The sequence below is a fragment of the Diceros bicornis genome, chromosome 1 (genome assembly GCF_020826845.1).
Source record: "Diceros bicornis minor isolate mBicDic1 chromosome 1, mDicBic1.mat.cur, whole genome shotgun sequence".
NCBI classification, from domain to species: domain Eukaryota; kingdom Metazoa; phylum Chordata; class Mammalia; order Perissodactyla; family Rhinocerotidae; genus Diceros; species Diceros bicornis.
The window spans coordinates 8,166,729-8,192,318 of NC_080740.1; the positions used below are offsets into that span (position 1 = coordinate 8,166,729).

The window sequence follows — 25,590 nt, forward strand, 5'->3', positions numbered from 1 at the left end:
CTCTTACCAGATGTTCCATTGTTCTGTTCCTTATCCTCCTGTTGGCACCTGCTTCTGAACACTGCTGCCTTTGACCCCTGCTTTCAATGTCTGTCTTGATAATCCCCCAAGCTTTACTTGCTAGCTCAGATTCCTTCCCTGCCTCACAATCCATTGTCATTGCACATGGCCTGGGGTGTCTGGGTTAACATACAGGACAGAGACTGATGGCTACTGGTAAACAGACTGAATATATATTTGCTGATAAAGTTTTAAAGACAGTCCCTGCAGTGAACTGGAAATCACTTGGTCATTCTCTGGGAAACATGGTGTTTAGAACTGAAATGAAATTTATGTATTAAAGCTTTTAATAAACACTGGTTTGGAAGGAAATCTGAGACAAGAGTGAAATAGTTTTTAAAGAAACACTGTATCACCAAGGTTATTGATAGCCTCCAAAGATGATATTGGGTTGAAAAATGTGGATATATGTACACCTGAAATTTATACAATGTTATAAACCAATGTTACTGCAATAAACAAAAAATTAAAAAAAAATGTGGATATAAATGATAGAGTCAAAAAGTGACTCAGAAGAGTTGGACTCTGAATATGATGAAATTATAGGAACATTTTAAACCATTTATTTTACATATATTACATATGTATAAAAGTGATGTACACAAACATTAATATCTATGTCTAAATAAGTCTGAAAGAGCTGTTACAGTCAGTTGAATTGACAATGTTTTCTCTTGGTAATACATAAAACAATGGTATGTCATCATCAAAGGCATCTGAAATCAGATAGAATACAGAGTTTTACTTAGCTCTGGTAAAGAAAATAAAACACCACTGACTTTTCTGAGGACGTTATAAAATTAATCTGAAACAAATTACTTCAAAATGTATAATACATGCCTTTACCAGACTATAAGTATAAATTTCTGAGTTGTGAAGAATTTTGTTAAATGTATACATTAAGCAAGAATCATTGTGAAACAGTGGTTACAAGTCTAGGTTCAGGTACACGTAAAACGAATACAATGTTAGACTGTCAATTACATCTCAATAAAAAACACAGGCTTAGGACTCTGTTGACTTAGTCCAAATTGTGGCTCCAGCCATTTGCTAGTTATAGGACCTTGCACATGTTACCTAACCTTAGTAGGTCTCAGTTTCCTCATCTGTAAAATTAGGATTAATACTAACTATACTCATTGGGTGACTGTGAGGAATAATAGTCCATACAAAAGTACCCTTGAAGAAAGCACATAATAGACACTCAAATGTTAGTACCTTCCGTATATGCACAAGCAATAAAGAATCTTGAAAGAATCTTCAGGGAGCTATGAAAAAGCTAAAAAGATTCAACATTAAATATTTTAAGGGAGATATTTTTGGTTAACGAGGTAAATAACTTAAATAGATGTGATTTAAATCAAACCACATCAGGTGTGCACTCAATGATTTCTGTCGTCATCCTTAGGTATTACAGATATATTATTTATAGTTAAGTTTAAACCTTTGGTGTAGATCTCAGAATAAATTTAGCAAGTTAATGAAGCAGTGAGAAAATAAGTAAACAGAAATGATTCTCATAAAGATGTAAATTGATTTCTCATCGTGAGAGGAAAGAAGGGAAGGTGAAATCTGAATCTGATGTATGTTATGTCTACCTCATAAAAACATCCTGCACTTCAGGGCAGAGTTTCCATTTGATTCTAGAGGGCACAAAAAGTCTGGCTCTACCTCCATTTTTATTCACTAAAAGGGTGGGACCCATAAACCCACTAAAAAGAGGCCCTTAGAAATCCCCTGGCTCCCACGTCTGCGATGCTGGCAGTAACAGAAGCGTGTATGCACGTGCTAGAGTAGCTCTCACTGGAGACAGCTCTGTACTGTAACATCTGCTAACACTGCACACTGCCTGCCTGGCAGGGCGCTTTCTGTGGTCTTGGCCATGTGCCTCAAGGTAGCCGTGGCCAAGGAATGGAGATACAAGGTGAAGGGGCCACAGGAGGTCCCAATTCCACTTCTGCTTTTTACTCTCGCTGCAAGTCCCTACCCATGATGATCTAAAACCTCTAAAGAGACTACCTTTGAAAATTTAAAGCAGCCTATGCTCTTTAAGGTAGGAGATGTGGATACCAGCTTCTTGCTCAAAGATATTTGTGAAAGGCTCAAACTACTTTACAGGCATTCTAAATACTTTAATGTAAATCAGTTTCCCTACATCATTGAATTTGGAGGGTTGGGTGCTGGATGTAAGGGGAGGGAGTAAAACCGGTTCAGTGGGCCTACTGCTAGTTGATAAGTGAGAAAAGAATTCACTCATGGTGATACTGTGAAGTATGCACCTACTACCTTCATACAAGTCAATGTTTGTGTTGGTTTCCATAAAACTCATCAGTGACTAAAAACTTTCTTTGGAAATTTATTCAGAGCTCAATGCTAGATTATCCTATTGGGGAGATGTCTTCAGGGGAAAAGCCTTACATACTAAGTGAAGAATTGTTTCTCTCCTCTCTTATGAATACACATCTATCTTTTGCCAAGAGTGAGATCAATTAATGTTAAGCCTGCCTTTTTATTTATAGGGTAATAGCATTATAATCATCATACTTTATTCATGACAGAAATGAATATTTTTATCTGTCCATTCATAATTTCATTTAGTTCTAGAAGCTAAGATGTCTCTTTCCTTGCAAAGTAGGTCATTTAGGAAAATCCATCTTAAAAATTGTTTAGCACATTATTTAGTATTGTTGGAGAAAAACATTATAAATAAAATAACAGAAACCACTCTCAGTACTGGCAGAATGAAAAAGATGCTTATTAATAGAGATTTTGCCAAAGCAAAAATTGGGTACAAATATATGGATAATTCTACAGTAAAATCTGTTTCCAATTTCTTGTCATGAAAACTTTTCATTCTTTTAGAAATCAGTTGTAATCAATAACTTAACTGACCACTATTTGATATTCAGAGAATTTTTGGATTTCAGTTTAAATTTGTTTTTAAAGAAAGCCTGAGTCAAAAGACATAACTTCAAATTACTTAAATGTTCGACTAATAGCATGAACAAATTTTACTTGTAACTATTATTGCCTGTTAGTTGAGGCAGATCATCATTACCAACTTCATTTATTTAATGCATATATAAGCTATGTAAATAATATGCGAAAGTAAGCACCCTGATCAAAGTATTATGCAAATGAACCTTAAGGAGGAGGAGATGGTAATAAGTGAAAATAGCTCAGAATTAATAATAGCTTAGTCTACTACTGATTGATTGGCTATTATCAAGAGAGGCTTTTTGGTTTTCCCTCTAAAGCCTGCCTAATCAGCCTGGATGGGAAGCAAAAGTCTGTTATAACTCCGAGAACCAACTTTACTGGCCAGGGTGATGAAGGCTGGCTGTAATCCAGCTCCAGATTAGTTCAGCAAGAGTCACACTTTAGCTGTAGGAAGATGATACAACTGAAATCTGCCAGCAGGATATTTGCTAATTATACTAATCAGTATGCTAATTATACTAATCAAATTATACTAATCAGACATGGAAATGTGGAAGTTGGGATCAAATCCTTGGATAGTCTGGTAAAGTATCGATTAAACAGATTTAAGTTATTGTTCCAAAGGCCTTTCACATCACAGCAAAATTTGCAAAACATATTTCAAAATGGAGAATGGTTACAAATATGGATAGACAAATAAAGTAGGATCTCTGTATTTCTTTTTGAGGATATGAAAATAACAGACATCCATGTCACTAAATACTCAAAATCAAAAGACTATATTATGGAGATGAATGACTTCATGTTTTGCTTATGCTGACATGAAAAGTAAATAATTCTATAACATATAAATGTGAGTATCTGTGCAACTACTTCATGCCCTTCTATTAATATTTGCTAGGCTGTTTTCTACGAATGAATGCAGATTCTACTAAAACTAGGCTCTTAGTACTAAATATGCTTCTAGAAGTTTACATGGTTTATTAACAGCTTTCAGAAAACCACCCCAAATAACCACATATCCCAAGCTTGCGAGGAGCTGTTACCATACACAGTGTTCACCCATATTAGTGAACTCCTTATGAAAATGTCGTATTTTATGAGCTTGTGATGACTGATGATTTTTTTTTCTCACCTTTCGACCAGTTGAATTGTATATCTACGATTATTACTGATTTATAGAAACCAAATTAAAGACTTAGGATGCCATGTTCATTGCAGCATTATTCACAATAGCTACATGGAAACAACCTAAGTCTCTGTCAAGGGATGAACAGATAAAGATGTGGCATATATACATGATGGAGTATTATTCAGCCACAAAAAAGAAGGACAGCTTCCCATTTGTGACAAACTAGATGGACCCTGAGGGCATTATGCTAAGTGAAGTAAGTCAGACAGAGAAAGACAAATACTATATGATATCACTTATATGTGAAATCTAAAAAAGCTGAACGCATAGAAATAGAGACTAGAATGGTGGTTACCAGGGGCTGAGGGTGGGGGAAAGGAGATCAAGATGTTGGTCAAAGAGTACAAAGTTCCAGCTATTAGATGAATAAGTTCTGGAGATATAACCTATAGCATAATGATTATAATTAATAATACTGTATTATATACTTGAAAGTTGCTAAGAGAGACCTTAAATGTTCTCACCACAAAAAAGAAATGGTAATTATGTGACCTGAAACAGTTGTTAGTTAATGCTATGGTGGTAATCATTCTGCAATATATGTGTATCCAATCAACACACTGTACACCTTAAACTTACATTATGCTATATGTCAATTATATCTCAATAAAGCTAGGGAAAAAAATAAAGACCTTGGAGAAACTCTATGTAAATATAGAAATGGAAAGCTAGCTTCCGCGCTGAGTTTTTTCAAGAATTATACTAAAAATGACATGACGTGTAGCAACTAACTTCATATACAACTTAAAAATGTTAATCTTTTGAGAGTACAGTTAAATTACTCTTTCAGATGCATTTTGTAAAAGTGAATAAAGAAATTCAAGAAGGAAGAAACACATTTTAGATTCCATTTACTGATACCACTTAACAATACATTCACAGAAGATCTTAACAGGCAGTGCTAAATGATATTCTAGATTTATTACACAGTCAGAAGTACCTCTTCATTAAAACTTTTAGCAATTGAGAACCATATGAAAAATTCTATAAATTTAGGCATTTATATACTTTGGCTCTTGTGTTCTATGTGGAGAAGAAAGATAAAATAATCAAAGAAGTCTTAGTTCATTTTTTAATAGTGCATTAAGATTTGCATTACTAATTTACTTAGTCATGTGATGCTAGCATTTTAGTGGTTACTGGATAACTAAGCAGGCTATCAGTGTGTGTAATTTCTGAATTTAATTCAAGCAATCAGTGATAAATCAACAGTATTTATTGCCTTTTATGTGTCTAATATTTTGGGGGACATAGATGTATATGACATTTTACCCATCCTCAAAGACAATTCTATCCTAATATTGGAAAAAATCCAATATATAAGGAACAATTAACCAGTCACCTGATTCAACAAATGTTTATTGCACACCTACTATGTGTCAAGCACTCTACCAGATGATGTGAGTTCAAGGATGAATAAGCATGGCTATTGCTCTCAAAAGGCTTACAAGCTAGTGGACTAGAAATATCTTTATGTCTTCCTATTCCTTTGCTCTCTAAGCTACATAGTGAATAATCATCTCATTTCTTCCATCCCAGTCTTTCTCTATAGATTCCTTCCATTGTCACTACCATGACCTCACACAAGGACACTAAATCCCTAAGTGCTTCAAGGTCAAAGCAGATGCCCCTCCCTCTGCTCCTTCTCCTCTCTCCGAGGCCCACTCCTATTCTCTGGAAGGATGAGCGATGTGTGCTCCTCAAGGAGGCCTCCTCTTCTGATCCAGCTACACCACCACCTCCCTACTCCCTCTCACTGTGATCTCTTCTTTCGTGATACTTTTTTTAACAGTAATTATACAGTTATTTATGAAACTATTTTTGTTATTCGCCCACTTAAGTTTAAACACCATGAGAACAGAGATTTTTTCCTGTTTACTGATGTATTCACAGTGCCTGGCACTCAAATATGTCGAAAAAGTGTAAAGGGAAGATCAGAGAGTGCTGAAGTAGCCATGGAGATAGCTGGGGCTCCCAAAGAACCCCATGGATCACTACCATACTGCTTATATATTCTACTGCCTCACAGAGCTCCTTGAGGGCAATCTTACTCACTTTGTCCTGGCACACAGACATGCACAATAAAAGATTTTGAACAAATGAGCATTAAAGTGGACCTATACATGGATACCTGCCAGAAACAGCTGGTCATGCTTAGTTTGACCACTGACTGCTTTTGTGTGTGACTCACAGTGATTTTATATAAATAACTTGTTAGTTAAATGATTTCTAATCCATGTGATTATATAATGTATATACACACATGTAAAAACACTCCACAAAGATAATTGTGCCTTCCAGGTGCTCCTAGCCTCTGACATGTTTTTAGAATCACTGGTTTACAGCAGAGCTACTTCTAATCTCTTTACCTTCAGATAAAATTTAGAACCTACTTTTGAACTATTCAGGGCCTAGAACATATTTTGCAGAAAATACCTTTGAAGCTATTCGAAAGTTTCAACTTGCTGCTCCCAAGAAATGACTTTTGTTATGAGGCCCCCTCTAGATACTAAGTTGCTGTACCCTTACATGCAAATCTGAGAACTCTTAGACAAGTGTTCCAAATGTTTGCTCATGCCATGATGGTTTTGGAAATATAAAGGTTAGCTCTAAGCAGAATTAAAATCATTAGCCAGCTACTTGGTAAACACACGGATTGTATTCTTAACTATATTACTAGATCAATAGACTAAAGAGCAAAGAAAGTATATAATGTATAAGTTCATTGTGTCCTATACTCATACAAATTACCCAAATCTAAGATTCTCTAATAATTTTCCTTTGCTCGCAGCTATGTAATCAAGAAAACTATGACTACACACATACACACAGAAGTATACACACTAAACGCTGTTAAGATATTTGTCAATGTTAATAGTCATAAAATCAACATGACCGTGTTGACCTAACCTAAATACATAACACATTCTCAAATGAATTAAATGCCTACAGACCTACTATTATTGGTGAATTTCAACCACACATTTAAAGATTCATAACCTACTTTTGTGCCAAATAATGAATGAATTTTGTCAATTATCATCTTTTTCAAGTTTGGTCTCCATATGGAGACTTAAAATTTCTTCAAGATAGATTAGAGAAAGACTGGGGCAGAGAAGCAAAGGATTAGAGTCAAATTCTAATTCTAGTATCCATAGATTTTAGAAAAATTCCCTAACCTCCTTACACCTCAGATTTTTTTTTTCCTGAAAAATGGGGAAATTGTATCTGTTCTGCTTCTCATGAGACAATTCTAAAACAAAATGAGTCGAGATAAAACTATAAAAAAATTAAAAATTATAAAGACAGAGGTTTAAATATAAACCCATCTGGGCCCTTTAATGAATAGACTTCCATATACCCCATACCACCAAATCTTTAGAAGTACTAAGGATGGTGCACATAGCCTAGCATTCAGAGCTCTGAACTGAAATATACTATTACAAGATGATTTCTTGAGGAAGAAAAACAAAGGAAGAACAAAGATGATCTTCTCAACTGGTATCACTGAACTTTAGTGAATTAAAAGTAAGGAGTATTCTTCCCTGGCCTTTTAGGGCATAAAGCTTTCTTTCTATAAATTAGTCTAGAACTTTGTATTAGACTGTGAGGTGTGACTCACAGGTGAGACACCAAACAACACTATTTGAGGTGCTAAATGCCTATAGTATTTATAATTTCTAGGTATAGCAATCTATCATTTACTAAATTCTGACATCTTACTTTCCCAAAGGACAGCATACCAGACACTTCACCAGTTTCCACTGGTTGATACCATGTTTCAAAGTGAGCCACTACATACAACAAGTTTCTTTCAGTTTGCCGTTTATGATTTAATACTGCTAAAATCCATTCCCAAGTACAGAAGATTTAATTTTCATTATGGGTTTCAATCTATGAGTCTAGTTATTAGATAGGATTATAGTTCAGAAATTTATCCCATTGTAATAATCCATTCCAGGACACACGGTGTTCTGCTCTGGCCTGTGCTGGTGCTCTCATTTTAAATGAACCTATTGTTGAAAAGTAATAGCTTATGAATCACGTATTTTGAATCCATAGTGCCATCAGGAAGGAATTTGAATAATTTTAATTATGTGTGCACATAATACAAAGCATAGGACACTATACTTCTTCCTCATGTTCTATTTAAAGACAGAGATGGATAATTTGACTTACGTAATAGGTTCTTTTATGCAGCACAGTAACATTATCAATGTTTTTAATGATTATAAACTCAGTACTAAATCTCATGCCCAGCCACAGAAGACCACACAGGACATCTTACTCATTTCCTGGACTAAAGGTAGGCTCACTTGAAGATAATTAAGAGACAGGGCCTTAGAAATTATTACTCACTCCTCTCTTTTAGTCAATAGATGAGGAAGCCAGTTCAGAGAGATGAAGTAACTTGCCTAAGTGACTACCACAGGTGGCACAGCCAGAAGAACCCAAGTTAATCCCTTTATTTTTGAGAGGGATACGATGGTAAGAATGTTTTTTATTTTTAGAGACCAACAAAATGATCACAAAACCATTATATTATTCACATTTCCTCCCAGGAAATTATTCTCTCTAGAATTAAATCAGGCTCAGGGTGTATTCTATAAACTGTTCCCATAATAAAATCGGCACTGATACAAGAGAGTCCTTCTAAGTTTCCAAGATCAGAAAAGTAATACTGTCAAGGTAATGACTAATACTGTTATATTTCATTATTTCTGAAGCACACGTTCACAAACTGTAATATTTACTTTCTGTGATAGATTGGCTAGAAGGGCACACATATTATATTAGATGCTATCATATTTTGGGGAAAAAGAACACACTCTTTCTCTAAATTTTTTTTTTTTTGTGAGGAGATCAGCCCTGTGCTAACATCCGCCAATCCTCCTCTTTTTTTTTTTGCTGAGGAAGACGGCCCTGGGCTAACATCTGTGCCCATCTTCCTCCACTTTATATGGGACGCCGCCACAGCATGGCTTGCCAAGCAGTGCGTCGGTGCGTGCCCGGGATCCGAACCAGCGAACCCCGGGCCGCCGCAGCGGAGCGCGCGCACTTAACCACTTGTGCCACCGGGCCGGCCCCCTCCCTAAATTTTTTAATAAAAAAATAACAGTATTAGCGGCCGGCCCCAAGGCTTAGCAGTTAAGTGTGCGCGCTCCGCTATTGGAAGCCCGGGTTCGGATCCCGGGCACGCACCGACCCACCACTTGTCAGGCCATGCTGTGGCGGCATCCCACATACAGCAACTAGCAGGATGTGCTACTATAACATACAACTATCTACTGGGGCTTTAGGGAGAAAAAGGGAAAAAAAATAAAATAAAATTAAAAAACAGTATTAGATTCCATTTTCGGTGTAAAAAAAAATCAGTAGGGCCAATAGAAACCAGGTTCAGAATTATTTTTAAAGGAGCTTTATTTTTATTAATGCTTATATTTAAAATTTTATCAATAATTTCATAATTATCCTCAAACTAGCTCACTGTTTACATAGTGTTTTTCTCATTATTAAGAGGTTAGAATTGCCAAAATATTATTCTTGTTGTAGTAACCAAACATATGAGCATTAAACTGGATAAAGAATAATACACTATGGACCAATCTATATCATTCCTATCAATAGTACATATAAATATGTGCATAAAATGCTTAAATGAGGGCAGACTATGAAAGTTATAAGGGGGAGCAATAACAGGGACAAACTGAGTTGGCCAAAGAAAGCCTTCTTCTATAGTTCCCACCCCTACACCAGTTAAATGCGTTAACAAGTTAGCATAAGCGAGTGAATTGTGTGGTGTATATGGTAGGAGGGAGCAACAGGACCTCTGCAGAATGAAAGTGCGCAAGGCTCATTAAATTAAAGCTATTAAATTTTTATGGGGCCGGCCCCGTGGCTTAGCGGTTGGGTGTGCGTGCTCCGCTGCTGGCGGCCCGGGTTCGGATCCCGGGACCGCACCGACGCGCTGCTTCTCCGGCCACGCTGAGGCCGCGTCCCACATACAGCAACTAGAAGGATGTGCAGCTATGACAGACAACTATCTACTGGGGCGTTGGGGGAAAAATAAATAAATAAAATCTTAAAAAAAAAAAAATAAATAAAGCTATTAAATTTTTTAAAAAGTGAAGCATACACAAATATTTAATCAAAATGATTAAGTGCCTTCTTAATCCCAATGCACTTAACCTAGGACTATGTCCATTCCCTTATTTAGAGCATATAGAATAAGTTATAAAACAAACAATTAAATAATATAGTAATTCAGAAAAGATTTTCTAAATTATTTGTTTACGAATACCAGATCATAAGCTTGAATCCCTAAATTCACTTTGAATTGATTTGTCTTTTGATACTATGATGTAGTGAGAACAAAGCAGGATAAAGCAGACATTTGATAGCAATTCTAAAGCCTCACTCTGGGAGCAATTATCTGATAAGTCACGTGCTATATCTAATCCTTGACTTGCAAAAATCAGGTTGGTTGATTTATGTGAAACAGAAAATTCTATAGAATTACTTCCCAAAATATGTTATGAAAATGAAATCATACAAATGAAATCAAATTCTTCAGGCTATCAAGAATTGTCTATGCATGAATTTTAACTCATACTTAAACATTTTCCTTTATGCAGATTTTCTTTTCTTTTTTTTTAAATATTTATTTATTTATCCCCCCAAAGCCCCAGTAGACAGTTGTATGTCATAGCTGCACATCCTTCTAGTTGCTGTATGTGGGACGCGGCCTCAGCATGGCCGGAGAGGCGGTGCATCGGTGTGTGCCCGGGATCCGAACCCGGGCCGCCAGCAGTGGAGTGCCCGCACTTAACCGCTAAGCCACGGGGCCAGCCCAGTAGTCCTATTTTTAATGAAACTATTACTAAGATTTCACCTCTATCTAATAACAGAGTTTTACTCAGTTTTTATCAAAGTCTAAACTCTGGGCCTCTCTATATGCTTGAACTTTGTTTCAAGATTTTCATTTTTTTTTCTTTAAATTGTATCTATTTCATTGTATTTTTCATTTTCTATTCATTAGAATTTGATGAGATGGGTTACCTTTTATCTCTCTAAGAAGTATGAATAATTAGATCTCAACTAAACAAAAGGGGAAACCAGACACTTGTACTTTAGCTTTTCTTTAATTATTATTGTATAAAAGCTCTCGGTTGAAAAAAAAAATCAATGCAACATTTCATGCATTTAAATTATTTATACAAGGATACTCAGTGATAAATCAAATACAACTTCATTATCTTCCATTTTAATACACCTAATATCCATTCATAACTACAGGAAAGCACTTGTAAATTTTAAAATAAACAAAATCTTATGATTATAGAAACTATCAACAAAGAGAGAGTCAAGAGTTGTTAATTCTACACTTCTCTCAGGAACATTTAAAATTTCCCTCACAACATCTCTGTGAGGTGGGGAGTTAAGTGTTCTCATATGACAACAAAAGAAATGGACCAAGATATGAGTATCAGATTACATGGAGGAAAACGGCTACACTAAGTCCTAAAAGAAACAGCATCTATGACCCAGTTCTACTTTGAAGTCCAGGAAAATTAGGTTGCTTATTTTTCACTGTTTTTTTCAGGAATAAGAGCTATTTTGATTCTCAAGAAACAGAAATTTTTCTTCATCAAGGACTTTTAAGTCTTCTGAAAATTAAGTGGAGGAAGTATAATAGCATTTTGCCAAAGGAACAAAACACCAGATGCTAGAGCAAGTCATTTTTTTCTTCCTCTCACGGAAATACCTGAAATGCTGTCTAGGCTTACACAGGAATTAAACGGCTAAGGATCTTCTTTAAAGGTACTACTTCTTTTGACTCTTCAAACTTAAAACTGTGATGATTGGGTCTTTTAAAATTGTCATGTTGCTTCCATGTTAGTTACTCTCTCTCAGTCAGGGACTATTTGCATCTTTTCAATTAAGATAAACTGCAGATCCTCTTCTTTCATGGGAAATGGTGACTCTGATAAGTTCCAAAACTAAAGGTGGTCACAGAAGTCATCTACCAAGGAAAACTGGCTGTCTCCACAGAAGGAAAAAAATCCAATTTGGAGAACTGATCTTGTCTGACTTTCCAAAAAAACTATCCAGTAGGTATCAGGATGTAGGGAAGTATGGAATCCAGCTTTTCCACAAAAAGAAAAAAAAGTCCAAGCAGAAACTTTTTAACAAGTGGGACATGGAAGAAAGGGAAGGGAGTCTACTTAGGTACGTCATTTTTCTTCTTTAATATTTCTGCCTAAGATACCTCTCTTTCTCCAAAAAACCCAAAATGTGAGAATATGTCTAGTACCAGTTCAGGGCTTGACACTGGTAGGTCCTGTGGGCTGCGAAACCTCTAAGATAAGGTGCATCTCCCATCCTTGCTATGGAAACTAAGACTTTCTGACCATATGTAATTACGACAGAATGGCTCAGCTACACTTTTTAAAAGAAGCTGAAAAGGTATGACTACTATACAACAGCAGTGTCCTTGGACTCTGCACCCAATGATATGGTTCTTCACATAATTTAACAAATTTCTATATCCATTCTCTATATATCTAGAGAAAAAAAATCTATTATTTCGTAGAGCCACAGATGCCTTAGGTGTTCTCTTTAATAGTAACCTAGCTTGTAAGTAAAGCATACCCTAGAATAACCCAATTACACAAAACCATTAAGTCATAGGATTGAATATACTTTCTAAAGACACTTTTATTAACATGCTTTTCCATTAACCTCATGTTATAGACTCCAAAGTAGCTATGAAGGAAATCTCTCTCTCTATGTCTAAGGTTTCATATTAAGTATCAGGGAGAACTTTTATTGTTGAAAATTAAAATTAAAAAAAAAAAAACCTTTGGTGCCCCAGGTAAATGAGACTAAAAAAATTGGGCTTAATTTAGTGAGTGATGTAGTTTTCTACTTTGTATGCAGAGGCAGCCTTTAAAATGTCCTACAACATGATTGTTAACAGCCCTATACTGCTCAAAGGTTGATGTACAAGTATGCTGAAAACTCTTTTAGACTACACAGATCCCAAACACAACCCCTCTATGTTACACCGGGTAGAACCCTGTTGACATAAAACAAGTATTGACCACATAATTGATCATTTAAGATAACCATCAGCTAACATTTCTATAATCTTTTAAGAAAAAATACAAGTCTTTTTCTAGAGCAATAATTACACTAGAAATCAGTTATATGAAATGAATAACTTTTCATGTGTATACTTTATTCATATTTAATAAGAACATGCTTTACAGTCAATGAAATAATGCCATAATTTATCTAGTATCATTTTTTAAAGAATATTTACATTCTTTCTCTTTTTAAAAAGCACATATTTTCTTTTAATGAAAAAAAACCACTGATAAAAGTTAACTATATCACTTACAAAATCAGATAAAGAAGTAAATGTACCCCTACTCCCACAGTCTATAAAAGCTGCTTCACATATTTCGGAGAGACAAAAAGCTAGAAAAAAGGAACGTTTCATACTTTTAGAAAGGAAAACTGAGGCCTACTGGTGAGCTTTTAAAAAACAGTGATAGTTCTATAAGAATTCTTCCTCTCAGTTGAGTTCTTTTTTCCTTTAAAATAAACTATCAATTACCTTTTAAGAAGTAAACATAAGGAAAGCATATTGCCACATTTGTCAGAGCACAGATTCCTAAAGCTACCAATTGAGGGGAGGCAATCACTAATCAATCAGAATAAACATTAATAGGAAAAACACTAAAAAACTAGCAATATAGGGGAAATTTCTCAACCTGATAAAGAGCATCTACAAAAAACCCACAGCTAATATCATACTTAATGGTGAAAGACTGAAAGCTTTCCCCACTACGATCAGGAACAAGATAATGATGTCCACTCTTGTCACTTCTATCCAGCATTGTACTGGACATTCTAGACAGGGCAATTAGTCAAGAAGATGAAACAAAAGGCATCCAGATTGGAAAGGAAGAAGTAAAATTATCTCTATTTGCAAATGACATGATTTTGTATACAGAAAATCCTAAGGAAGCTACTAAAAAATTATTAAAACTAATAAATGAGTTTAGTAAGTTTACAGGTTATAAGATCACTATACAAAAATCTATTGTATTTCTATATACTAGCAAAAAACAATTAGAAAATGAAATTAAGAAAAGAATTCCACTAACAACAGCATCAAAAAGAATAAAATACTTAGGAATAAATTTAATCAAAGAAGTACAAAACGTACTCTGAAAACTAAACAACACTGTTGAAAGAAATTAAAGAAGGGCTAAATAAGTGGGAAAACATCCCATTTTCATGGATTGATAGATTTAACATTGTTAAATCGCTATCCAAATTGTTCTACAGATTCAATGCAACTCCTATCAGAATTCCCCCTGGCTTCTTTGCAGAAATTCACAAGGTGAGCCTAAAATTCATGTGGAAATTCTAGGGAGTCAGAATAGTCGAAACAATCTTGAAAAGGAAGAATCAAGTTGGAGGACTCACATTCCCAATTTCAAAACTTACTACAAAGCCGTAATAATAAAGACAGTGTGCTACCGGCACAAGAATAGATAGATCAGTGGGATAGAATTAAGAGTTCAGAAATAAACCCTCCCCTTTATGGTCAACTGATTTTTGACAAGCATGCCAAGACAATGTACAGGGAAAGAACAGTCTTTTCAACAAATGGTGCTGGGGGGCTGGCCTGGTGGCGCAAGCGGTTAAGTGCGCACGCTCTGCTGCGGCGGCCTGGGGTTCGCCGGTTTGGATCCCAAGCACACACCAAGGCACTGCTTGGCAAGCCATGCTGTGACGGAATCCCATATAGAGTGGAGGAAGATGGGCACGCATGTTAGCCCAGGGCCAGTCTTCCTCAGCAAAAAAAGAGGAGGACTGGTGGATGTTAGCACCGGGCTGATCTCCTCAAAAAAAACAAAAACAAAAACAAATGGTGCTGGGACAACCAGATATCCACATGCAAAAGAATGAATTTGGGTCCCCATCTCAGGTCATATACAAAAATTAACTCAAAATGGATCAGACCTAAATGTAAGACTTAAAACTATAAAACTCTCAGAAGAAAACATAGGTGTACACCTTCGTGATCTTCAACCAGGCAACGGTTTCTTAGATATGACACTAAAAGCACAAGAAATAAAGGGAAAAAAATAGATAAATTGGACTTAATTAAAATTAAAAACTTTTGTGTTGCAAAGGACACCATCAAGAAGGTGAAAAGACAACTCACAGAATTGGAGAAAATATCTACAAATCATTTATCTGATAAGGGGTTTATATCCAGAATATACACTCATACATTCTTAACGACGGGGATATATTTTGAGAAATGTGTTGTCAGGAGATTTTGTCGATGTGTGAACGTCACAAAGAGCACTTACACAAACCTAGACAGTATAGCCTACTACACACCTAGGCTATCTGGTACTAATCTTCTGGGACTACTGTTGTATACGCGGTTTGTTGTTGACTGAAACATTATTATGCGGCACATGACTGTATAAAGAATTACAGCTCAACAACGAAGAGATAAACAATCCATTTAAAAATGGGCAAAGGATCTGAGTAGCCATTTCTCCAAAGAAGATATACAGGTGGCCAATAAGCATATGAAAAGATGCCCAAGAACATTAGCCATCAGAGAAATACAAATCAAAACCACAATGAGATACCACTTCACACTGAATAGGATGGCTATAATCAAAAAGACAGATAGCTATAAGTGTTGATGATGATGTGGACAAACTGGAACACTTATACACTGCCGGTGGGAATGTAAAACGCTACAACTGCTTTGCAAAAATAGCCTGGCAGTTCCTCCAAAAGTTAAATATAACGTTACTATAAGACCCTGCAATTCCACTCCTAGGTATATCTCCAGAGAATTGGAAATGTATGTCCACACAAAAATTTGTACACAAATGTTCATAGTAGCATTATTCATAACAACAGTGGAACTTTCAAAAAATGGGAACAACCCAAATGTCTATCAACTGATGAGTGCATTAATAAATGCTGTGTATCCAAACAATGGAATATTATTTGGCAATAAAAGGAAATGAAGTATTGATACATTCTACAACATGGGTGAACCTTGAAAACACATGCTGAGCGCAAGATTCACAAAAGACCATATATTGTTATGATTCCATTGATATAGAATGTCCAGAACAGGCAAATCTACAGAGATAGAAAGACTGCCTAGGATTGGGGGAGGTGGAGAGTGTGTGAAGGGGAAAAGGCGATTGACTGCTAAAGAGTACAGGGTTTTGGGGGAGGCGATGAAAATGTTCTAAAACTGATTGTGGTGATGGTTGCACAACTCTGTGAACACACTAAAAACCACTGAATTGTACACTTTAAATAGGTGAATTGTTTAGCAGGTGAATTATTTCTCAATAAAGTTGTTATTAAAAATATTAATGGGGGGCCAGCCCCGTGGCTTAGGGTTAAGTGCTCGCATTCCGATGCTGGCGGCCCGGGGTTCAGATCCCGGGCGTGCACTGACGTACTGCTTCTCTGGCCATGCTGAGGCCGCGTCCCACATACAGCAACTAGAAGGATGTGCAGCTGTGACATACAACTATCTACTGGGGCTTTGGGGGGAAAAAAATAAATAAATAAAATTATTAAAAAAAAATATTAATGGGAATATTAATAGCTAAGTGGATCCCGTTAAAATTAAAAAGGTAAACTAATTATTCTCCATATTGGTATCTTTGTTAGCCCTGTCTCGTATATGGTATATTTTTGATGTTAATGATCAAGTTGCACCAACTTATTTACCCCTTTCTGTCATCTCAGTAACAGTAAAAGCATATGTACTTACTGGTTCAAAAAATTTATTCATTCTCTATTATATATCTAAATGGCTAGAAACTATACAGGATACCAAGAAATTCAAGTCAACGAGGCTTAGTCCAGAAGCTAAGCATTTAGGAGGAGAGTTTAGCAAGTAATGGTAAATATGTGTTGAACAATGATAAAAATCGAGATGATAAGTATCTGAAATATACAGAAAACAAACCCCCTGGAATTTAGAAGGAGAGCTGCCTTAACCAGGATGGACCCTAATGATCAATGCCTCTGGAGACCTCTCTGATCTAAGCTAGCCATTAGCAAGTGGTAATGCTGAATACCTCTTCCCTGGACTTGCTTCCACTTCTGTAAGATGAAGTGGCAGGACTACGTAATAGTGAAAGTTCCTTCTATGTTCAAAATTATAAGATCAATGTCTAGACTTCAGTTTAGGCCAGAGTCATCAAAATGAACTGTTTTGTCTACACTGGATATATGGCCAAGCTAAACTGTCACAATGGAAAATGACAAACTGATAGAAAACAAATAAAAGTAAAATGTATATTCATTTCAACTATTTAGTCATATCTTCATTTTACACACCCTACAAGGAAGGTAGGCTCTCAAGCATGACTATTTTCAATACTTTTCAGTGAATTAATTGTCAGCTTATTTCCAAGTGCAGTGTGAGGCTAATGTGTTATCCCATGAAGCAAGAGTTGGCCCCAATCTTTACTTCAGCCAATTGTACACAGTACAATTCTCAATTTTAAAAAATCTCTAGTCCTTAAATTCACTTCTTTGAGTCAAACTTGGGCTGACCTTTATAAGAAATGAAATTTTCAAAAATATATTTTGGTTATAATTGGTTTTTAAAACAAAAAGTATAAATATCATCTAATTTTACAGAAAATACATTATCGAATCACTCTGCACTGCTGTTTAAGTAAGGAAAAAATTTTCCTCAAGAAAAGGATGAAAAATTATTCTATTACAATGAAAATGCACTTTGTAGCATCTTTCACATTATTTAGGTAGTTGAGAACATTGTTTAATAACATACTATCTTTAAAATTTCTTCACACAAACTAAAAAATTCTGAAGAAAATCAGAATAAATCAGTTAAACTCAAGACTTAAGTTTGATAAGAGTGACTGATTTTCAAAGACTATAACTAGTTTTATATTTTAGCTTGAAGGTCTTATGAACTTGTAGGTGTAACTTTAGCTGACTGAAGCACCTTACCCGAAGGCATTCAGAGCATGAACTCTATTTCTGTGAGGGAAACTGGGTCATTCATATGCTTACTGAATGTCTATCGTGGTAAGCACCAGGGATACAAATGAATAAAACACAATCCCTGCTCCAGGAGACAGTGAGACGTTCATGTTAGCCTCCATATATCACTATGGAGGCAATAGGGATTTAACAGAGGAGGACACCTAATTCAGTCTGAGGGCATGAGAGAGCTTACTGGAGGAGGTGATGCTGGAGATTACAGGATATAGAGGGGATGACCCAACAAGGGGTTGAAAAGTTAGAGGTAGAGGTGGGGTGGGAGGAAGTATGGAGTGAGTGAGTGAGTGTATGTATGCAGCCATTGCAAACAGAAGGAAAAACACTCCAAAAACAAGGGACCAAAGACTTGCAGATGAGCAATAGCACAATTGCTTGGTTATATGTGGAGGACTACAAGCAATTTGGAGTAACCTTAGAGAAGCACAAGGTGATGAGGCTGGGGAGGCCTCATCTGACAACCATGGACTGGTCTACATACACCACGCCACTGAAATATTTTAAGGAGGAAAGTGACATGGTCAGATTTTGTGTTTGAGAGAACTAGTAACACTTATCAGAGTAATACGTCACCAAAGAGGAAATATCCAGGATTCCAAATCTGCAAATCATATTTGCAAAAAAATTGCAAAAAAAAAAAAAAAAAATTCCCAAATACCTCCACCAAGAGGTATTGGGTATTATATATGGGTATTACAACAACAGATATCACTAGCTGGGAATTTGCTTAAAATCCTTACCTTGGGCTAAACCATATGTTAATCACAAAGATTCCTTTTGAACGTCTAGACTAGAAACCAGATGGGTCATCTAGTCTCCATCTCTCTCTTTGACCTTATTTTTTAAAAACTTTAATATCGTCAGATGAACCTTGCACATCCACTTTACCACAGACCTCACAATTCCTTACTGTCATATACACGACAGATTTCACACATTTATGTGGTTTGCTTGGCCTCTGCCTTGTGTTCACACCTTGATCTTGTCCCTTACTACTCTAACAAGAAGATAAAAAGCCAAATCCAAAGGAAAAACACTTCTCCCTTAGACCAACAACAGAACTGTCCATATCACACACCTCTCTTCCAAAGCAATCCCCACTTTGGTCTTCTAAGAACAGAAATGGAGGGAAAAAAGTAATTTTTTAAAAGCCCTCTACAGGAAAGAGATCATAATTAATCTAGGGTCAATGTGGTCCATTGTGAATGACCACACCTCTAACTCCAGCTTAAAAATAGACTAACAATCACTAGGGATGGACTGTGAACATTCTTTTCCGGTAATCACAATGGTAAGGCAGAGGGGGAGAAGGGGAAGCGACTAATCCCTGCTGGAGGTAGGTTAGTAGTGTCTTTATCTCATACAAACAGTATGTTTCTTCTGCAAATAACCTATATTAAGTGATAATGCCTGAAAAAACGCTTCAGCAAATTTTTACATTTTCTTGAACATCTTTTAGAAGACATTAGAAGGGAATAAAGTTTAGCTCTAAAAAAATTCAAGATAGGAAATTTAAGTATAGTTATTTAGAAAGCTAATAGACACCGTTGGTCACGAAACTGTATTTTTTATTGCATCTTATTTAAAAATATATAAATTGCTTCTCACTTCCCAGAGAATGCAGAATTGTATATATTATCAAATTACTGTAGCACTTCTCATAAAATGCTATCTGTTCACAATTACGGTACCAGAAATTCTGACATCTCTAAATTGTTGTCTTACGATTTCTCACAAACTGTCTTGGCCTTCGAATTAATTTTTAAGAAGCTAATCTAATTTTTGAGGTTCAATGGTGGAAGAATAATATTATTCAAGTCAATTTTAACTGTAACAATAAAGTGAATCTTACAACTTAAATTTTTCCTCTGCAAATACATCAATGATAAAGCACTTCCCGTGAAATCAAGTCCCAGCTTTACAACACACGGTTTTATCCAAACAAAAGTTATCTGCAGAAGTTATTTCTATTTTGGTTCATAACTATAATCTTACAAGTTTTGCTTACTATCCATAAAAAAGGGAGACAGATGGCACAGATGTGGAGAGTGTAGCACCCAGAGCTCTTAACAGTCATTCACTTTTTTCCTCTGTATCATCTTTGAAGTACAAACTGTATTCGATTGAAGAAAAAGCATTTTTTTTGTATTTTAACATGTAACTAAAATGGTGTGTAAAATTGCCAAGGAAATTTAGCTTTTGAGATTGCACAGAAATCATTACTCAGTTTTTTTTTTTTTTTTAATTTTTATTTATTTTCCCCCAAAGCACCAGTAGATAGTTGTATGTCCTAGTTGCACAGCCCTCTAGTTGCTGTATGTGGGACGCGGCCTCAGCATGGCCGGAGAAGCGGTGCGTCAGTGCGTGCCCGGGATCCGAACCCGGGCCGCCAGCAGCGGAGCGCGTGCACTTAACCGCTAAGCCATGGGGCCGGCCCTATTACTCAGTTTTAAAGTAGTCGCTTTCTGAAACTCTGCTAATGAATGAAGTTAGCCTACTAAACACAAATGGAATGAGCCCACCCAGATTTCATAAATTTTGGTAAAATTATAGTTATAGTGATTAAAGCAAAATCAATATACTAAAGGATAACATTTCTGCATACATCCTTTAATGAATATCTGTTGGAAACACACGAAGTGGCAGAAAAATCTCTTTAACAGAACATATATGCAGCACCCCCAAAAGGCATAAATTCTAGCAGCACCATGAGAATACATCATCTAATGTTAGAAGAATTTAAATATAACCAGTGCTAGGGCCAGCCCCGTGGCTTAGTGGTTAAGTGCGTGCGCTCCACTGCTGGCGGCCCGGGTTCAGATCCTGGGCGCGCACCGACGCACCGCTTCTCCGGCCATGCTGAGGCCATGTCCCACATACAGCAACTAAAAGGCTGTGCAACTATGACATACAACTATCTACTGGAGCTTTGGGGAAAAGAAAAGGAGGAGGATTGGCAATAGATGTTAGCTCAGAGCCGGTCTTCCTCAGCAAAAAGAGGAGGATTAGCATGGATGTTAGCTCAGGGCTGACCTTCCTCACAAAAAAATAAAAAATAAATAAATAAAGAAAGAAATAAATAAATATAACCAGTGCTTAAAAGAGCCTATATTCCATTAAGATAATCAAATTGTTATTAAAACTTATCAGTATAAAAATAGCTTCACGAACCACTAATGTATATATATGTTCTGAACTCTCAAAAATATAACAGCAGCTATTTATCAATATATTACTGTTATCCGAGGATCATAAATTTACAATGAACACAAAAAGTTTTAGTTTTCAGTATTATATTTCAGTATTACATTCTAACAGCACTGGGATACTATAAAATTAACTATTTCCGACAGAATTTTAGATAGCTTTAAATCTTAAAAAAAAAAAAAAAAACCTAGGATTTATTATTATTAAGAAATAACAAGTAAATCCCAGAATTCCACACAGCTGATGCTATGAAGCAAACAACAACTCCTTGGAAGGAGAGAACAAAACCTTCCCCCATATGTATATACTAGCGCGTTAGTATGTAGCTACTTTATTTTGTATGTAGCTAATCTAAGACTCTGGTCTCAAAGGATAACTTGAACACTTCAGTGGGTCAGAGTGTACACCTGCTCAGTCCCAAAAGGATATTATTATTTAGGTTAAAAAATAATTTTTTAAGAAAAAATAGCAATTTCGATAAAATTTAATACCATTTCCCCAAAGAAATTAGTAAATATTTTCTCCCTATTTTACACATCCCTAAACTTGTAAAGGCATTTAAATAAATACACTAAAAAAGTATTAATTTATTGAAACCCATTCAATGAGAATGTTTTTGCATAGTTTATGACAAGGACATAAAACAGTACTATAGCACTTGATTAAGGAGTATTGAACAGTCGATATATTTTATAGCACTTGATTAAGGAGTATTGAGCAGTCCATATATTTTAAAACTTAGTTCAGCACTATAATTAAAAATCAAAGAGTAAATAATTCAAGGTAACCCTATAATGCCACCAAATTAAATAGAATATAAAAAGTTGTACTAGCTTAGTAAACAAGGTTTTAAAAAGTTCAAAAGTAACTTAAAAAAACTATCTGTGAATGAAATTATGATGTCTGGGATTTGCTTTAAAAATTATACAAAAGTGAAAGAGTGAGTAAAAATGAAACAAGACTGGCCATTGTTTTGTACTGTTGAAGCTGGGTGATGTGTTCACGGGAGTTCATAATAGTATTCTCTCATATATATTTGAAAATTTGCATAAGTTTAAAGAGCAACAAAAAATCTTGCTTATCTCTTTAAGTAATATTTTTTAGAAATAAACAAAGCTTACAGAGAGTAAAGAACAAACATATAACCACATTACGAAAATTTTCAGGACCAAAGGACAATCAGGGCCTTCTTTTGGTATGTTAATTAATGAATTCATGAGATTCAGGCATAAAGTTTGAATTTTAAGAAGAGCACAAATTGGCTAAGTAGCTATTACTACAATCAACTCTGAATTAACTTGACTGATTGGTCACTGTTCCCTGTATCCTTCCATCTTTTTTTTTTTTTTTAAACATATAGACATTCTAGTGATTTTGCTCCTATTTAGCAGTAAAATGGTATCAACCAGAACAGAGAAACATTGGCAAAATATTTTTTTTTGCTATTTATTCTTTTCTTTGAAATAAGTACTAAGGAAGAAAGGCAAAATAGTCTAAATAAGCCTTTAAAAATACAGATTTTAATTCTCCTCCTTTGCCTTGAAAAAAAAAAGAATAGTGTATCAAGTTTAAATACTTGTGAGGTCCAGATTTATTTATCTATCTATCTATCTATCTATCTATCTATCTATCTATCTATCTTGTGAGGAGATCAGCCCCGTGCTAACATCTGCTAATCCTCCTCATTTTTTGCTGAGGAAGACTGGCCCTGGGCTAACATCCGTGCCCATCTTCCTCCACTTGATATGGGATGCTGCCACAACATGGCTTGCCAAGTAGTGCGTCAGTGCACACCCGGGATCCGAACCGGCTAACCCCGGGCTGCCGCAGCAGAGCGCACACACTTAACTGCTTGTGCCACAGGGCCAGCCCCGAGGTCCAGATTTAAATAAAAATTATTTTAATATTCTTTGTTTATATGTATGAAACACTGATCTTATTCCTACGTAGGTCTCCTAGGATAGGAACAGGATAGGATATTAACTTCCTAACACAACAATGTACTTGTATCGGGGATCTGACTAAAATGCACAGTTACCTAAATGGCAGAACATAGTAGAGTCAAAGAGCTGAGCTCTAGTCCTAAAGTTGTTAGTAATGAACTACATATATGAGCCAAGACAACTCACCTAATCTCTGGGATTTAGTCTTCTCAAGTGCCAAAGGGACATGCTTTCAAACTTTGCCATTTTACACTATAATATGGATACACACACAAAATATGGATATTACTGAAACAAAGTTTCTACTCTTAATGTGAGTTTTACTTTCATGTTTCCTATTTGGTTTTATTATATTTCATTTTTCAGAATGCCGTGAATAACCTAAGTTGATTTCAAACTACCACAGTTTGGGAAACTCTGGATTACACCATCTTTGAGTTCTCTTATAACTCGGATACTTTGGGATTCTAACATTAGCTGTAAAATACTTAATCTTCTATCTCAGGTAGGAATCTTGATTTCAGTCAAGTAACCAGGTGAATATTAATTAATAGTGATTAATGTAAAATCAAAACAAGATCAGAGAATAAGTCTTCTAAAATCCCATAGCTAAGGTATTTTTAAAATAAGAAAGCTATACAATTATGTAATGTCTTTAACATAATTAAAAGCTTGAACAGATCTATTCAGTTTTATTTTCAGAATTCAAATATCTCTATGGCTAACCTATAGATTTAGATTATCTTTATATTTAGGTTTTGACCAGTAGTCAAAGAAGCTATATCTTCAAGCCAAACTAAGTATCTCCTATTAGACTCCCAAGAACAGAGAAAATCAATAGCGATGACCAATCCCAGTTAGTAACTCCAGATACTAAGGTTTAGCAAAACAATAAACATTTAGAAAATTTTAGGTGCATAAACTAGAAATAGCTTCTAAAAATGTTAAATACAAAAGTTCTTATTTCTAAATGCTACAGGACTCAACAACACGGCTTGTTTAAGTGTTAGCCAAAGAAATCAAGTTTATAATTATGTTAGGTGCAGTTAAGACTATTTATTAAATGAATATGTTAAATATAATTTAATAGAAAGGAAATTTTTTCTTTCCTTAACATAAATAACATATTTTTAAAAACTGCACACTAACTACACTGCTCTTTTTTAACTGTATACCTGAAAAACTTGTATGTTTTACCAATCAATGTGAACATACAGTCTTTCAGATCAGAGGAACTAAAAATTTTCATGTGCCAGTCATTTTTATAGCTGTAGAAAAGAGAATATGTTTCTACTGCAATAGTTAAAGCATGATCTCCATGATAATTCCAAATATGTCTACTACTTTATGAAAATTTATTAGCATTTTTAGGAACAAATTAGAATAGCCTCACAGTCAAATAGTTTTCCCTCATGCATTCCCAATAAAAGCTCGACTAACTTCTTTTTCCTCAGCCTGACCATGAAGTCCCTCAATGTTAGTCTCTAATACGTTTAATCCTAGGCCCCAAACATTCAAGCAACATAAACAAAATTAAAATTCTCTTGAAAAAGAACGTTTAGAATCTCACTTCACAATTCTTCTGAATATGCTAAAGAATTTGATTTTTAAAAAATTGGTCCCAAAAAAGAGAAGCAAAACAAAGGGAAACTGTTTTCTTGATTTTAACTAAAGCTACCTAGTCAAAAGTTTCCAAAGAAAGATAAAAATTAAGATACAGACTGACAGGTACTTGCTTACATTTTCAATACTGCAGTTTCACGGACCTCCTTACATCCTAAAAATATCACAGCCGATAATTAATGCAACTGGTTGGAACACATTTAAGGATAAATTATATCTTTTTAAAGTATAAAATTCTTAGAGTTTCACTGAAAAATGATTTGTCCTTGAATTAGCTCAGTAGCCCTTTTTTTACACAGATAAAGGAAATGTTCACTCCTGTCCATCTAGCCAACTATCAACTATAGATTACTAAAACCTTTCTGAGGATAACAGAAACAGTTAAAAAAAAGAAAAAAAGTGTGAGCTAGAATTTTCAATCAGGTTGTAACTTGACAAGATTTATCTGAAACCAAATAAATAAGTTTCCACATTTAGATATTTTACTTGGTCATGATGGTTGAAGTGAAGCTGTAC

At 35.4% G+C, this 25,590-nt stretch overlaps 1 protein-coding gene across 1 annotated transcript in view; it reads right to left on the reverse strand.

Annotated features, from left to right (window-relative positions):
• HOMER1 (homer scaffold protein 1) overlaps positions 1–25,590 on the reverse strand; it is a 112,233-nt gene that overhangs the window by 23,704 nt on the left and 62,939 nt on the right. The gene's annotated exons all lie outside the window — the stretch shown is intronic.